Consider the following 14,386-nt stretch of genomic DNA (forward strand, 5'->3'; position numbering starts at 1 on the left):
TTACCAGTTCTGCTGATGCCTTGGGGCCTATTCTAATCTGCAAGGTATTCAGTCTGAAAGTGCATCTGGACAGTTTGCACGGACCCCGTCCAGCTTTGCTTTAGCAGCAGTTTGTGAGCTTTGCACCCTGTGAGAGGGACAAAGCCAGGAGCTGCTGCTGCTGCATTTCACAACTCTGACATGTTGTCACTCACATCCAGACATTTCCTGTTATCTAACCTCAGCCTTATCTTCCCCATTTTCAGCTTCCTCTTGAAGAAGGAGAGGCCCCTTCAAAAACGAGCTGCCTTCCTGGGCTGAGCCCCACTGCTCTGCTTCTGCTTTGCTCCCTGGGTGCCCCCAGCAGGCCCCGCGTGCCTGACCCTGCACCACACAACTTCTTGCCCCGTGAGAGCGCAACTACAGGTATGGTTTGTACCCGCTGGCACTTCTGGTTGGCTTTACTCTCTTGTACGCTGTTAAAGTGGGTGGCAGAGGGGAGAAGGGATGGAGTTTCAAATGGGACACTTGTCTCTCTCCTCCAAAGGGCCTGCTACCTCTACTTTGAGGTGGGTACAGCTTGGGAGAACAGGCAGCAACAAACCACTTCTAGCAATTCTCCTGTCTAAAGTTGTTTTGGGGGGTCTCTTTTGGGAGACTTTGGGGTGAGGTCCCAGGGCACACCCCCAATTTCTGCCAGCCCTCTGCCTGGACACTCCACCCCCACCTTCCTTGGTGTCTTTCCCCTATGTTTACAATTTGGTCTAGATCATTTCTTAGCCCAGCTTCCAGAATCCCTCTCCCCAAGATACAGAATCATATCCAATATTCAAGTCTCCCTGGGGCAGATATTTTTAATGAGGGGGTTTGCCGGGTCTCTCCTGCGAGGAGAAAAACCATGCAGCTGGACAGTATATTTTAAGTATATAGATAGAAGGGCTGGCTTCTTCATTTGTCTTTTCTCCCCATGCATCCTTCCAGGAAAGAAAATGCAGGTGATTTTGCCTGGGAGCTCTGCACTTGGAACCATAATTAATTTATTATGATGATGATTATTATTTATTATTAATGACTATGTGTACAGTTTCTAATGTATGCCTGGTGCTTTACAAAGAAATAAAAAACATGTTGTTGGCCTTGGGGAAATTTCAATCCAAATGAGACATAGAAAAGCCAGGGCTATAACTAGCAATGAGCAGGGGGAGGTGATCCGGGAGGAAGGAGGTTTACGCCAGTGAAAGATCATACAATAAGTTAGTGCGCATGCCCCACTGGCTGGGTCCTTTTCTCAAGTTCTGTGTATGTGAATTTTAGATATTAGCGTTTTCCCTCCCTTTTTCTTTTCTCCTTTCTTAGAAGTTAGTGAAGCAAACAGTTTGAGAGAGCAGAGTCCAGCGGGAGCACAGAAGAGGTGGGGTGGAGGCCGGCGCTGGAAGGTGAGTTTCAAGGCGGGATTTGCAGGAGGATTCAGAGATATGCAGTGCTAGCAATAATTAGTATTGTATCAAGCACTTCTACATTGCTTTGCCTAGAAGCATAAATTATCATGTGTAAATTGCCACTCTTCTGATTTTCAGGCTCCTAAGGCATTTCTGCAGCTCTAATCGATCCCCTGATGTGTTAGACTCAGATTATCCATGTATTGATCAGCTATCAAAAGGTTCTCCTTGGTTTATAGCTTTATCCTTTCCGGGTCTCTGAATTGTGTTGCAAATAAGAACACTAGGGACACCATGTGCTTTTATGTCAGCCAAAGTGAGATGGGGCCCAGCATTAAACTCTGGATCCAGCTTTTGAATATCCCAAAGTTCAGGGGTGTCTGTACCTGGATTATTGGTTCAAGCCCATCCCTGAAGCTGAGTTTAACTGTCTGCATTGTAAATTGGCTCCCAGTTCAATTATCCAAATAAATACTCTACAAGATTTTTTTATTTTTATAACTTTGTGGGGTGAGAGAAGAAACTTTAATACTGTGTACTTCATACAAATCATTAACCTCTGGGCCAGATCATGATACCCTTTCTCGCACAGAATAGCACACTGCTCCATGAATAGTCCCACTGAAGTTAATGAGACCACCTGTAGAATAAGTGCTCCTCAAGTTGAGAAGAGATCAGAATTTGGGCCTATTATTTTATTTAAAACAGCAACGTACGTGTGAACAGTGCATTATACTCATCTATTACATGGCACCACAGATGTGCACGGGGCTGTACAAAGACAAATGAACAAAACCCTGCTGCAAAGAGCTTTACCATCTAAGCTACAGTGCAAACAACAGGAGAAGATGTCAACGCAGGGAGGGAGAGGTGGAAGGGAAGGGCATGCGATCGTATAGTTGCTGGGGAGACTAATGCATGTACCTTAGGGGGTTGAATTATTGTTTATGGGACTCTGGTTTATAAGCCTCTGTGGAGAAGTGGGGTTTGAGAAGAAGGTGGAGGAAGGGGTCGAGGTGGGTTTGCAGGGGGAGGGAACCATGTAAAAGAAGGGCCAGAGGCAGGTGTGGGGCAAGGACAGAGAAGGGACATTCAGATGAGTAGCTTGGGCTGAGTGAGGATGAGTGGCATTTCTGGCAGAGAATAAGACAACGACCTAGGGCCTATGTCTCTACTCTATACAGCTGGCATAAGTAAGGACAAAATCACTCTGACCGCGGGTGGGTTATTGGGATGACAAGACATGGGGAGAAGATGCTTGGGGAAACATTTCACTGTTTTATACGTTTCCCTGTAGGGACATTTGGCTTGAGCCCGGTCGCAAAATCAAGAGAGCAGCCTGAGCCCAGCTCCCTGAAAGGTCAGAGGGCACATACGAGGCTGCTTGCCACTCCTGGCGATAAGCTGAGCCAGTGTCCTGGACCCAGCACCCCTGAACTTTGGGGTGTTGTCAATCTGGTTCTGGAGCTGGATGTCCCAGCTTGAGCCCATCTCTGGAACACGTAGAGCTCCGTTGTGCCTGGCCCCTGTACAGAGGGAATTGGTGCAAGGAGCCTCTCTCCACATGCACCTCTGTGCCGAAGCTGGGCACAATCCTTGTGCCTAATCCAAAGTCCCCTGAAGTCAATGGGAATATTTCCATTGAGCTGGACGGGCTTTGGATTGGGTGCTTTTTCTCTGAATGCAGGATCCGCTTTGGTTTAACGCTGTTGGCAGGGCTGGATTCCTCAGAGAGGGTGAGGGTGAGACAAGACCATAACCTCACCCCCGCTCCCTCTGTACCAGCCAACAGAGCTGCAGTGTGTACCCTGCGCCTGCTTCCAGGTGGCTGCCTCAGCTGTGCTCCTGGAGCCAGTGCTCTTCCAGGAACTCGCTGCTGCAGCTCCACTCTGTCCCCTATAGTGTATGGTGGGTTAAAGCCACTATACAGCCCTTAGCAAGTAAACAGGAGAGTTCCCATTAATTCTGGCGCTGGGGGAGATGATTTCATCTGCAGCAGGGTCCCATGTGCAACCAGGAACCTCACTGCTGTAAAAAGGCCAAGAGCAAGTGCACAACAAAAGCCGTCGTGGCTTTTGGCAAGCCCTGTGCTGCTGTTGCTCAACTCTTACAAGGAATCGAATGCTTTATTTACTGCTGAAAGAACTCTCATCTAGTTGGATTCAGCATCCTTGGAAGGCAGTTCTTGATCAGCCCTCATTAGCAGGGAGCAGAGCATTTGCTGTCCTGCATAATCTAAGCAAGCAGCAATGACACTTTTCAGCCAGAGAGCAGGCGTTACTAATGTACTGGGCATGATACTTAGGCGGTTGCTCTGTCTGAAACTTATTAACTGTCTAACCCAAATCCACAGATGTGCTATAGCAAAAATGGACTTGGGTACAACCTGGCATGGCTGCTTCAGTGTAAACTCTTATCTCCAGCTCTGATCTTTTCTGGAGAATGCCTGGTACTTGTAATTGAATTCTTTGCTCTTTATTCAGGTAAACCTCCCATTGGCATCAACCATAGTGATGGGTGCAGTTCTTCAGTGGAATAGAATAGGATTCAATAGGAGGTTCGATTAAGTAAGGGCCTCAGGATTTGGCCCAGTGATATTAGGCATAGCTAGAGCTTGGGGGGACACTCAGGAAGCCTGATTCTGACCTCACTCCAGTTTTAAATCAGTGTAAGTCTGTTGATTTCAATGGAGTTACTCCTAATTTACACCTGTGTAAGTGAGAGGCGTCTAGAGGTTACAGCTGGTAGGGGGTTCTACAAACCCAGCTCCACACAGGTTCATGTGGATTCTCGCTCTCTTCATTTTGATTTGAGATTTGTGTTTGAGTGAGTATGGCAATTAGAAATGGGTCTGCGTCCAAAGCCAGGTTCTGAGTGCATTGAACCGGAGAAAGGTGTGTATCCAAATTGAGAGCTGAACTTCAGAGCTTGGGCTCAGTTCCACTGAAAATTCAAAGAAACACACAGCCAAAATACAGGCACTTGTGTAAGTTTGGGGTCAAATCCATCCTGCTTTGTTATTTTCCTTCCATCACCAATTGCACAGCAAATAGGAAGAGAGTCCTGTAAAACTCCCAAGAGAGATCACACATGGCTGATATGCTCACAGCAGGATTTCTAAAGCATTGGCCTTTTATGCCATTCACAAGGGACAGCATGGAGAATGCTTCTGTTTCTGTTTTTCTGCCTACAGTAATATTGATGGTTAAGTCTGCTTTTTAACACCAGGTTTTTCCTTGGAAATACCCATTTCAACTGGAAACCAGAATCCCTGTCAATAGTGAGGTCCACCCAAACAACATACCATCAATACAGGGTACGGAGTGAGTTCCTCTCCTATGTACCAAAAGAATGATCTTCACTTTGTGACCCCCCCGCCCCCTTTATCTGTTGCTGATAGCAGTATTATGAGCAGCTCTGTTTTTCCCCTCTGAAAGCCACAACGGCTTTAACCTAGAATAGCAGAAGCAGTGGTGCTCATTTTTTTTAAAAGAGCCTTCTTGAACTTCAGTGTCAAATCCTCATCTGGCGTAAATCAGCATCCCTGCACTTAAGTCAATAGAGCTCTGCTGATTTACACTTTTGATGCAACCTCCACATCAAACTTTACTGGAAAGAGAGTTCTTAGAGCAAACTTGAGGCATTTGGACCATTTCCCAGTTAGTTTAATGACGAGTTCATTCTTCTTTCCCCACTTGTATAGAGAGAATGGTGCCAAGGACTGCACAATGTCTAATTAGTAATCATAAATAATTTGCATGTAGAGCCCAATGACAGATTTGGGAAGAAGAGCTAAGCACCTGCTGCCCAGTCCCCTGCTATAACCACTAGGGCACATCAGCTTTGCAAGAGTTAATCTGTGGCCTTGGCTAAACTAGAATACTTGCACGGCTGTGACTAAGTCATTTTAAAATCAGTATAGTACAATGCGGCAAACCCCTCGGATAGACCACTTAGATTCATTTAAATTCTGCCTAAACCAATGTAGCTTAAGGCTGTAACAGACTGGATTGGTTTTTGAATTGGTTCAGTTACACTGGTGACAGTTTACTAAAATCGACAAAACCCTGTGCCAACAATGTTGTTCATGCAGGTATTTAGGGCGAAATACTCCCTTAAGCAGAGGACAAGCACAAGGACTATGCATCAGTAAAGTCCCATTTAAACCCTAACTTGAGTGTTTAAGTGGAATTTGAGAGTTGCATAGATCTTATGCTTACTGTGCACGGGAGTGGGGTTGGGGGAGGGGATCAACATTGACTAGAATTTTTTTTTATTTTCCAAGTAGAAAAAATACACCCCTTTGGGCGGCGTGTGTGTGTTTGTATAATAAGAGATGGGCTACTAAGCTATCATCATCGCACCACATCCCAGAAGTTAGAAATTAGAATTTAGACCTGTTCGATCACCCACTCCATTTCACTGCCAGTGTAACAGTTTTATCCTGTTTTCATCTCCTTTAAAGGTTTTCAGTTGAGTTTCTCACTGTGGTCTCAAAAATAGCCTGCTTACGTTCTCAGAAACTTGGTGCCACTGGTCATGTGAAATGAAAAGAAGAGAACTCTGACAGCAGTTAACTGTTTCATTTTTAAAAATAGGCTGTGCCGGGGCCTATACCACAGAGCATGTGAACAGCACTGAAATGGTGTGACACGGGATAGGTTTTTTCCAGGAGTTGTGATAGATTTTCCCTGCATCATAATTTCAAGCAGCAACCCATATTCTGAGCTTCCCTCTTCCTTTAAACACACACATGCATCTGTTAGTGAAGTTTAGCAATGTCTTTTCTCTTACAGACTTGGTGCTCTGAATTTTTTAAAGCAAACTATTGATCAGATTGTTTCTAAAAGGATTAAGGCAAGGACACTGCATCTGCATGTTTGTGTGCAGAGGAGTGGGGCTGGGGGTGGGAACAAAGGGGACAGGGTTTTAGTGGGGAGTTACATTAGGTTATGGGGGGTGAGTTGTGCCAGCATATGTGGGTAGAAAGCTATGTTTGTTCATGGGGCCGGGGGGAGCTTCATCATAGAGCAGGCAGGAAAGGAAACAAAAGGGTTAATTTTGACAATGGAAGAGAATGTTCTTAAGGGGTTCTGGGGGTGGCCCGTCAGGGGGCAGGGGTGTGGAGAGGGATTGGGGCAGTCAGGGGACAGGGAGGGTTAGATGAGTTGGGGGTTCGGGGGGGGGGGGAGTCAGGGAACAGGCAGCGGTTGGATAGGCGTGGGAGTCCCGGGGATCTGGCGGGGGCAGGGGTGTGGATAGGAGTCAGAACAGTCAGGGGACAGGTAGGGTGGGGGGGTCTCAGGAGGGGGCAGTTGGGGACAAAGATAAGGGAGGCTTAGATAAGGGGTGGGGTCCCGGGGGGTGATTAGGGGCAGGGGTCCCGGGAAGGGGCGATCAGGGGACAAGGAGCAGGGAGGGTTGGATGGGTTGGGGGTTCTGTGGGGGGCAGTCAGGGGGGCGGGAATTGGGAGGGAGTGGCTAGGGGGCGGGGCTACACCCCCCCCCCCCCCGGAGTGTCCTCTTTTTTGAAAGTTCAAATATGGTAACCCTAAATTCATTATTTCTTTCTGAGCTCCCCTGGCTGTATAGCAATAGAGAATTAGAACCCTTTCAACATTATTGCCAAACAGTGCAGTCCAATATAGGAAGATGACGGGCTTGGGACCATTAATGGAGTGAAGGCAAGAACGCTGCTGAACTGCCACATTGTTTTAGTTTGGTGGAGGTTTTTTGGGGGTGGGGGAGGTTCTTTTGTTTGTTTGTTTTACGCCAGTGAACACATTTGACACTGGACTTTGAGCCAGTTTTAGGATCTGATCCTGCTAATAGTGTAGTCAGTGGCAACCCCCCCATTGATTTCAAAGGGACCAGAATCATATCCTTCATCTCAGATAGGCCTGGAGGTCCCATTTTTCAAATTCAGGTGGAAAATTCCAAATCTGGGTGCTCAGTGATCTCAGCACTTAAATAGCAAGGGTGAAATCCTGGTTCCATTGATGTCAATGGGAATTTTGCCATTGACTTCAGTGAGGCCAGGATTTCATCCCTAACACCTGTTTTAGACACATAGGCCCAGATGCACAAAGGAATTTAGGCTCCTAACTTCCATTATGGACCTGGGCCAGAGACACCAATTCAGCAACATACTTAAGAATGTGAAGCATTGGCTACAATGGGATGACTTATATGCTTGAAGTTGGGCATGTTCCTAAGTACCTTGCAGATTTGGGGTCACAGGTGACTGCGTGATCATTGGAATGCAAAATTACAGCAGGGGTTCTAATTAAGGAGCCTAAATTTGAAAATCCCGGCCTGCTTATCTAAACGTATAATTACAGAAATGAAAAATGCAAACGCTCTATTAGATCATCTTGCCTGTGACCCCATCTGGTGCAGAAATGCGCCCTAGGGTATATGCTCCGGGCCTTTGTCTAGACTAGTACTTTTTAAAAAGCCCCTTGTGTACCCAGAAAGATATCAGCCTTCCTGACAATGCATCCAAACTCCACTTCTGTGTTTGTGGATGGTCCTTGTGTGGGCAATGCAGTAAATATTTCAAGCCCTGTGAGCTAGCAGGGCACTCAGATTAGCTTCTATCTCTGGGCATTGATCACAGCTCCTCATATCCAGCTTCAGTTCACAGATCAATATAGCTGATGTGAACTCAGCAGAAGTCAACACTTGCTTATTTGGCTCCCCTCCTCACCAATTAAAGGGAGGGATTTTCCTTACCTGTCATTGACAGAAACTCAACCTTTCTTTTTCTTCCCCTCTAGGACATCACGTCACTGAAGGTTTCCCAGGTGGTACGCCCAAGTCCCGCAGTGCTGCGCTCCGTGTATTTGACAAGCTGAGTTTGACACTCAATGTGGTAGAGTGTCAGTTTGTCAAATACCCCAAGTGAAGCATTTGCTTAGCAACACACATCAGCACCAGAGAAGATTGATTATTGCATCTGACTGTTTAATATTTTCTCTCCGCTGAAAATACAAAGAGCTATCTAATAACTGCATACTATGCTTTGCTTCCCGTGCTAGCAGATTTCCTTAGTGCCCCAAATTCAAAAGCATCTGTTTGAACACGCATTTGAATGGTGAGTTTCTACAGAAATAGGGCCAAATTTTTGCTGGCACACTTCCATTGAGTTACACAAGCAGAGAATTTTGCCCAGAATTACTTATTTCTTCAGTCTGTAGCCAAAGACAATGCTAATAACTGAAGTAATGGTAGCAACTAGGAGGTGATGTTGAGTTGTTGTATGACAATGGTTTAGTATATTCAACTAAGCTAAAGGTTAAGGCAGTTGTGATCCCACTTACAACAGCATTGCCGATAACAGAGAATTTCTTCATCAGATGTGTTGAAATATTTTTGTATAATCATAGAAGATGGAGAGGAAATAGACTTATAGGGCCGTTATTTCATTTTCCCTCTTCTCCACCAGCCAATATAAGATTATTCCCTGCAGTGAATTCTCCTGTGGTTTGTTTAGTCCAATTTTAAATGACTCATGTGAAGGAGCTTTCATCACTTTGCTTGGAAGTCCTAGTAAAATAAATCTCATGTTTAGGAGAAGTCTCCTTCTCTTCAGCCAGTTACTCCCGGTAAGATCTCCTAGCAGTGTTGCCTATTATATTTGCTGTACCTCTGCCATTGTATTGAAGCTATACTAAGCCAGCTCAGATGAAGAAGACCTATTTATTGGCCTACATTTTCAAAAGTGACTTGTGATTTTGGGTGAGACATCATAAAGAGGTCTGATTTTCAGAGGTTGGGGTGCTCAACATATTTAGAAAATCAAGTCCCTTATGGTGTCTCAAGTTGGACACTCAAAAACTGAGGCCATTGTTACTTTGCTAGTGGTAAAGGGCTTGTCAGAAAACAACCCTTCTCACTGTTACTGGCGCAGTATCAGCAGCCAATTGTGCAATTAAGTTTATATATATATATATATATATATATGTGGTATTTCATCCTTAACTCTCCTTTTTTCTTTAGATTACAACCACTTATTGTAAAATGTTTTGGAGATGCTGAGCTTTGTATGAAGAATGCTATCTGTAAATAAATGGTTTTGACTTTCTAAGTGAATAGCATGCTTCTGATCATCTACATAATAGAACTGCAGTGTGCACCTATATGAGCAAACATGGCTGTAGTCATTCTGACTCAAACTGTCCCTCCTGAGTTTTCTTTCGAGTCCCTAAAGTTGATTCATAGACAGTACTCTCATCTTAATTATAATTTTTATCTGTGCATTCAGTTTTTTAAAAGTACAAGGTCCATTGTTCTGTCTGACTTTCCATCTCTGATAATCCATAGTGTAACTGAGGCATACATTATCCCTAAACCCTTTCTGTCTCTGGTCAGAAGCCATTGGGTCAGATCCTCAGCTCTTGTAAATAGGCCCGGCTCCAACCACGTCAATGGAGCTACACCTTTTGACACCAGCTGAAGACACATCTCAGGGTCCATTTTAAGTCCCTTGCGTCCTCTTTTCTAGCAGTTTACCTCAGTCTTTATTCTTACTACTTTGTCTCTCCCCTCCTCTTCTGAAATGTCTAGGAGCAGATCCTTCAGTTTCTTCCAGGCCCAGGGAGGAAGCAAGGTTAATCTCTCCATCTTTGACATTTTGGTGGGACAAATCCTGCTGTTTCTGGGGCATCTTTTCTTTCAATTCCCATCAAGATCTGCGGCTTCTCACCACCTCTGAAAATCAGGATCAGGACAGACACAAAAAAGCCAATGCACCCCAAATTAGCAACCCCCCTCTGAAAATACTGGCTTAAATGTCTGCATCACAACCCCACTTTGCCTCATAGTTCTCTGACAGACCCATGAATAGTATCTGCCCTGAATCCCACCCTTGCAGTGGCACTGATATCAAGTCAATGGTGTTGCCCAGATGCAACCAAGGACAGAATTTGGTTCATGACACTTTAACCGCTGCTGCCAAGTATTGTGCGTCTTGTACACAGCAGTTTCACAGAGGAAGCTGCGGTTTTTCTCTCTGCTTTGGCTCAGATTCTGGAGTTCACTGTATTAGTCAGATCATCAGGTGAGTGACCAGTGCAAAGAAAGGAGAAGTTCCCCGGTTATCTGGAGATACAACCCTCCCCCCGGCCACCCCTGCAAACCCTTTTGACTTTCAAGGGAAAATGTCCTGTTCTGGCTGGCTTCTCCCTCCCAGAAATCACACGCCCACGGCATAGAGGGAAGCAACAGTGCAGGGCCAGAAAGGAAGCTGCTTTGTGCTTATTTACCAAAGCATAGGTAAGGGCACCCCTGGGGCTGCCGGAACATGTGGCAGTCAGGGACAATCAGAGCACAGATCCATTCCAGCCATGCCTGCTCTGGACCTGTCTCAGCCCCTCTTCAGCTTCTTCCTCCACTCTGCTCCCACCCCATCCTTTGCACCATGGCTTCTGCAGGGGCACCACAGAGCTGATGCTCTTTCCTGGGGGGAATCAAAATTGTGGGCTGCATGGCCCCTTAGCAGCCTCCATGCACCAGCTAGTGCAAAGTAGCCACGGGTGCAGTGGTGAATTTCCTCCAGATGCCTCTTAGGAACATTCGCTTCTCTTTATTTCCAGTGGTGCACAGCTCCTCACTTGTTGATACAAAGCTTCTCCAGTGGTTACCAAGGAAGCATGGACAGACCCTGAGAGCTATTAAACATTATTTCTCAGCGAGTGGCACAGAACTACACCCCAGCACAGCAAGCAATACTGTTTAAATGGAATCACACCCTTACAATTGTTTCAACCCTCAGAAAGGATATGAAAACTGCCCTACTGGAACAGAACCGTGAGATGTTTAGTCCGTTACTCTGTCTCTAATAGTGGCCAGAAACTTTAAAGGTGGTGTTAGCACCCACAGATCCCCTCATTATACAGTACTGTTCCAGGGAAAGTGGGAGAAAAAATAGTTCTTCCTGTCCCTGCCTGTTGATCAATTAATGCCCTGTCACATGAGGACTGACAGCCCCAGAAATGTTGCACTTGCTATCACCACCGCAGATGCTATTGTTAGCTATAAAAGCATCTAAGGCACTTGTTTCACATAAGAGTAGCACATAAGTAATGTCAAGCCACAGGCTAGTGTGGGAGGCAGGAGGGAAGGGGGCAGAGTCTGAAGCACCTTCATGTGCTCAGGCAGATTGCTGGTGAGCAGCTCAGCATGTAAACCCAAGTAAACAAGCAGTAGGGAAGAAACAAAGAGACCGAGACAGAGACAAAGCGATTGAGTCAAGAGCATAATGCAGGAAGCAGCACATACAGCTATGACAGGGAGCTAAGAACAGGGCTTCACACACCCTTCCAGGAAGGAATGTTCCTCCCATTTGGTTTTTGCCAGAGATCTTTAAACTCACTGGGGCAGATTAAAGGAGTAACTGCAGATAAGGGAGGCAGTCCATTTATACATTACACAACACATGTTGCCAACGCTCATGACTTTTTGAACCCCGTTTCTTAGAACCCCAGCTCCTGGAAGCAAGAGATTCTGCTTTCATTCACAAAAGTAAGTTTTAGCCCTCCTGGTCATGGAGAAAAGCTTGCAAACATGAAGTGAGGGCACCCTGAATGCTCAGAAACCAGAAGGCAGATAAAAAGAACCCAACATTAACTATTTGTAAAAAATAAAAATAAAAATCCCTTTTTTAAGCCCATCTCATGATTTTTTGATGCTTCAAGCTGGCAGTACTGCTAGGGCATATGAGGTGCTGGCAAAGTGGCTCAAACATCTCCAGTCTCAAGGATCCAGCAGGTTTATTTAAAACAATAAACCCATCAGGAAGGGCTAGAACAAACAGGCCCCTAAGCTCTCAGGGCAGGATGGGCGGGTGGAAGGGTGTTCTTGCTTCTCCATAAGAAATAAGCAGAGTAGCTTGGCTTTAGGCTAATAACCTAAGACCCTTCCTTCATAACTTACTAAACCTGTTCCTTTCTCATAGGCCTGTCATGAACAGCCCTGATTACTTCCATGACAAGGGTCAGTGTCTACTCTACCCCCATGGTTTCAGGGCCTGACAGAACCTCAAAGACGAGTGGAGAGAAATCTGTTTGAATTTTTGCTTCAGAGGACCTCATTTCCCTCTCTGAGCTTCCTCTTCTTTTCCTATCACAGGCTAGCAAAAGGCTCTACTCTTTTCTCCGAAAACCTCCTCTTACTCAATCTGTCCTGCAAAACCTACTCCCTGCCTTGCCTCATCTTTTATGGCCACACCCCACCAAACCCAGATGCAGTTGATTGCAGCCCAACCCTACTGCAGCTTTTAACCCCTTCCCTGTCTGCGTAGGTGAGGCAGAAAGGGGAGGCAGACTGACTGATGATCCAGGTCTCTTTATGAACCTTTAGAAAATTGCCCATTTCCCAGGTATGTACCCCACAAATGACAGATAAGCCAAGTTGTGCAGACTAGTTCCACAATCCAATCAGAAATGGAAGATCCCCAGTGAGCTCTGGGGTGTGCAGAATGGGGGTTCTGAGTTGGCCAGCTGCAGGGATGGGCCTGGGACACAAAGGATCTGAATTGTCCATAAATTTGTGACAAAAGTTGGGGTGGGCAGGTTGGATTTGGTGTTCTAGTTCAGCTGTACTGAGAGCTAATTGTTTCCATGGGCATTTCTATGGTCAGGCTGGGGAACTAGTGGGGAAAAGGTCCTGGCAGTTGTGTAGTGGGGGAGAACAGCAGCCCAAGAGGGAAAGACATTGCTTTGGAACAGAGGAAGCTTTGCTAAGTAGTGATGCAGTCTAGCAACACACCAGTGCCATCCATAGCTTAATGTCTCCACTCTGTATCCCCCACAAGTGACCTCGCAGCTAATTGACCAACCCATGAAAGCAGGCAGACCAGTAGGGCCTGTTTGTTGCAGGAAGCACTAAGGCGTCATAGGGATGACCCAGAGGAGCTGAACGCAGATGTAGTAAATAGGTGAGACTCTTGGGGATACAGTGTTACCAACTCTCATGATTCTCATTGGTGTCTTTCTTAAAGCTCCAGCTTCTGGAGTCAAGTGACTGCATGAGAATCTCAGCTTTTATTTTTTTAAAAAGAGTAAGTTTCTAGTCCTCATGGTTACAGAGAAACCTTGAACACTTGAACCCTAAAGCTTCAAAAGGCTGACGACACATAAAAGGAACTCAAAATATATTATTTTAAACAAATCTCATGTTTTTAAGATGGTTTGATTTTTGGGGACTGACTCATGATTGTTGAATGCTTGGGGTTGGTAATAGTGGGATACAGCAAACCAAACATAAGCAAGGAGCAGCTTTGCAGAATCACCACCTGCTGGCACAGTTTGGTTACAGCATCTAAGGTTCAAGCATAGTAATTGCACACACAGGGCAATTGGATCCTAGCACATTTTTAGAGGGCTCTTCTCACTCACAGAGTCTTTGGAGTGCAAAGAGGCCTTGGGACTGAATGAGGAGCACATTGTACATTGACTGAAGTTGAAAGAAGTCAATCAAATTAAAGTGGAGTCTTTATTCTAGCCACATAAATGTATATTTGAGCTACTTCCCTAGGAGAGAAAGACTCCATATCCCACTCGGACACTTTGACATGTGTTTGGTAGTGGTCTGTTGTGATTACTTAACATACTTAGGTTTTGAATAATAAAAGCAACATGAACAGGCCGCCTCCTTTGGCAGTAGTCGCACTTCTGTCTGCCGATAGCAATGCCCATTGGGAGTTCTGATTGAGAAACAGAGGACTGTGTGACTGCCCCCAATTAGACAGCTACATTTGGGCTTGATGAAGGCCCCTGCTGATCTGAAGACTGGGTACAGCTCAGGCAATGTCATTATAAGCTCCCGCCTACAGGGCCTCCTACCGTCTTTAGGGATGAATAGATGATGTTCTATCACTCCTTGGCCTTTCTGCTGACCCTGTCAATTCATTTATTTACCATATTCATTTCTAAGGCACTGGTCACCGTATTATTTGGGTAGCATTC

General features: G+C 45.6%; 1 long non-coding RNA gene across 2 annotated transcripts; it reads left to right on the top strand.

Annotated features, from left to right (window-relative positions):
* Positions 1-278: 278 nt before the first annotated feature.
* On the top strand, positions 279-8,244 carry LOC135884036 (uncharacterized). Of its 2 annotated transcripts, none has more exons than XR_010561668.1 (3): positions 279-405; positions 1,336-1,415; positions 8,198-8,244. It is a non-coding gene; the product is annotated as an uncharacterized LOC135884036 (long non-coding RNA). The 2 variants fall into 2 exon arrangements; XR_010561667.1 differs by lacking the exon at positions 8,198-8,244 and adding an exon at positions 1,557-1,867.
* The last annotated feature ends 6,142 nt before the right edge of the window (positions 8,245-14,386 follow it).

This window comes from Emys orbicularis, chromosome 9 (assembly GCF_028017835.1).
Source record: "Emys orbicularis isolate rEmyOrb1 chromosome 9, rEmyOrb1.hap1, whole genome shotgun sequence".
NCBI classification, from domain to species: domain Eukaryota; kingdom Metazoa; phylum Chordata; order Testudines; family Emydidae; genus Emys; species Emys orbicularis.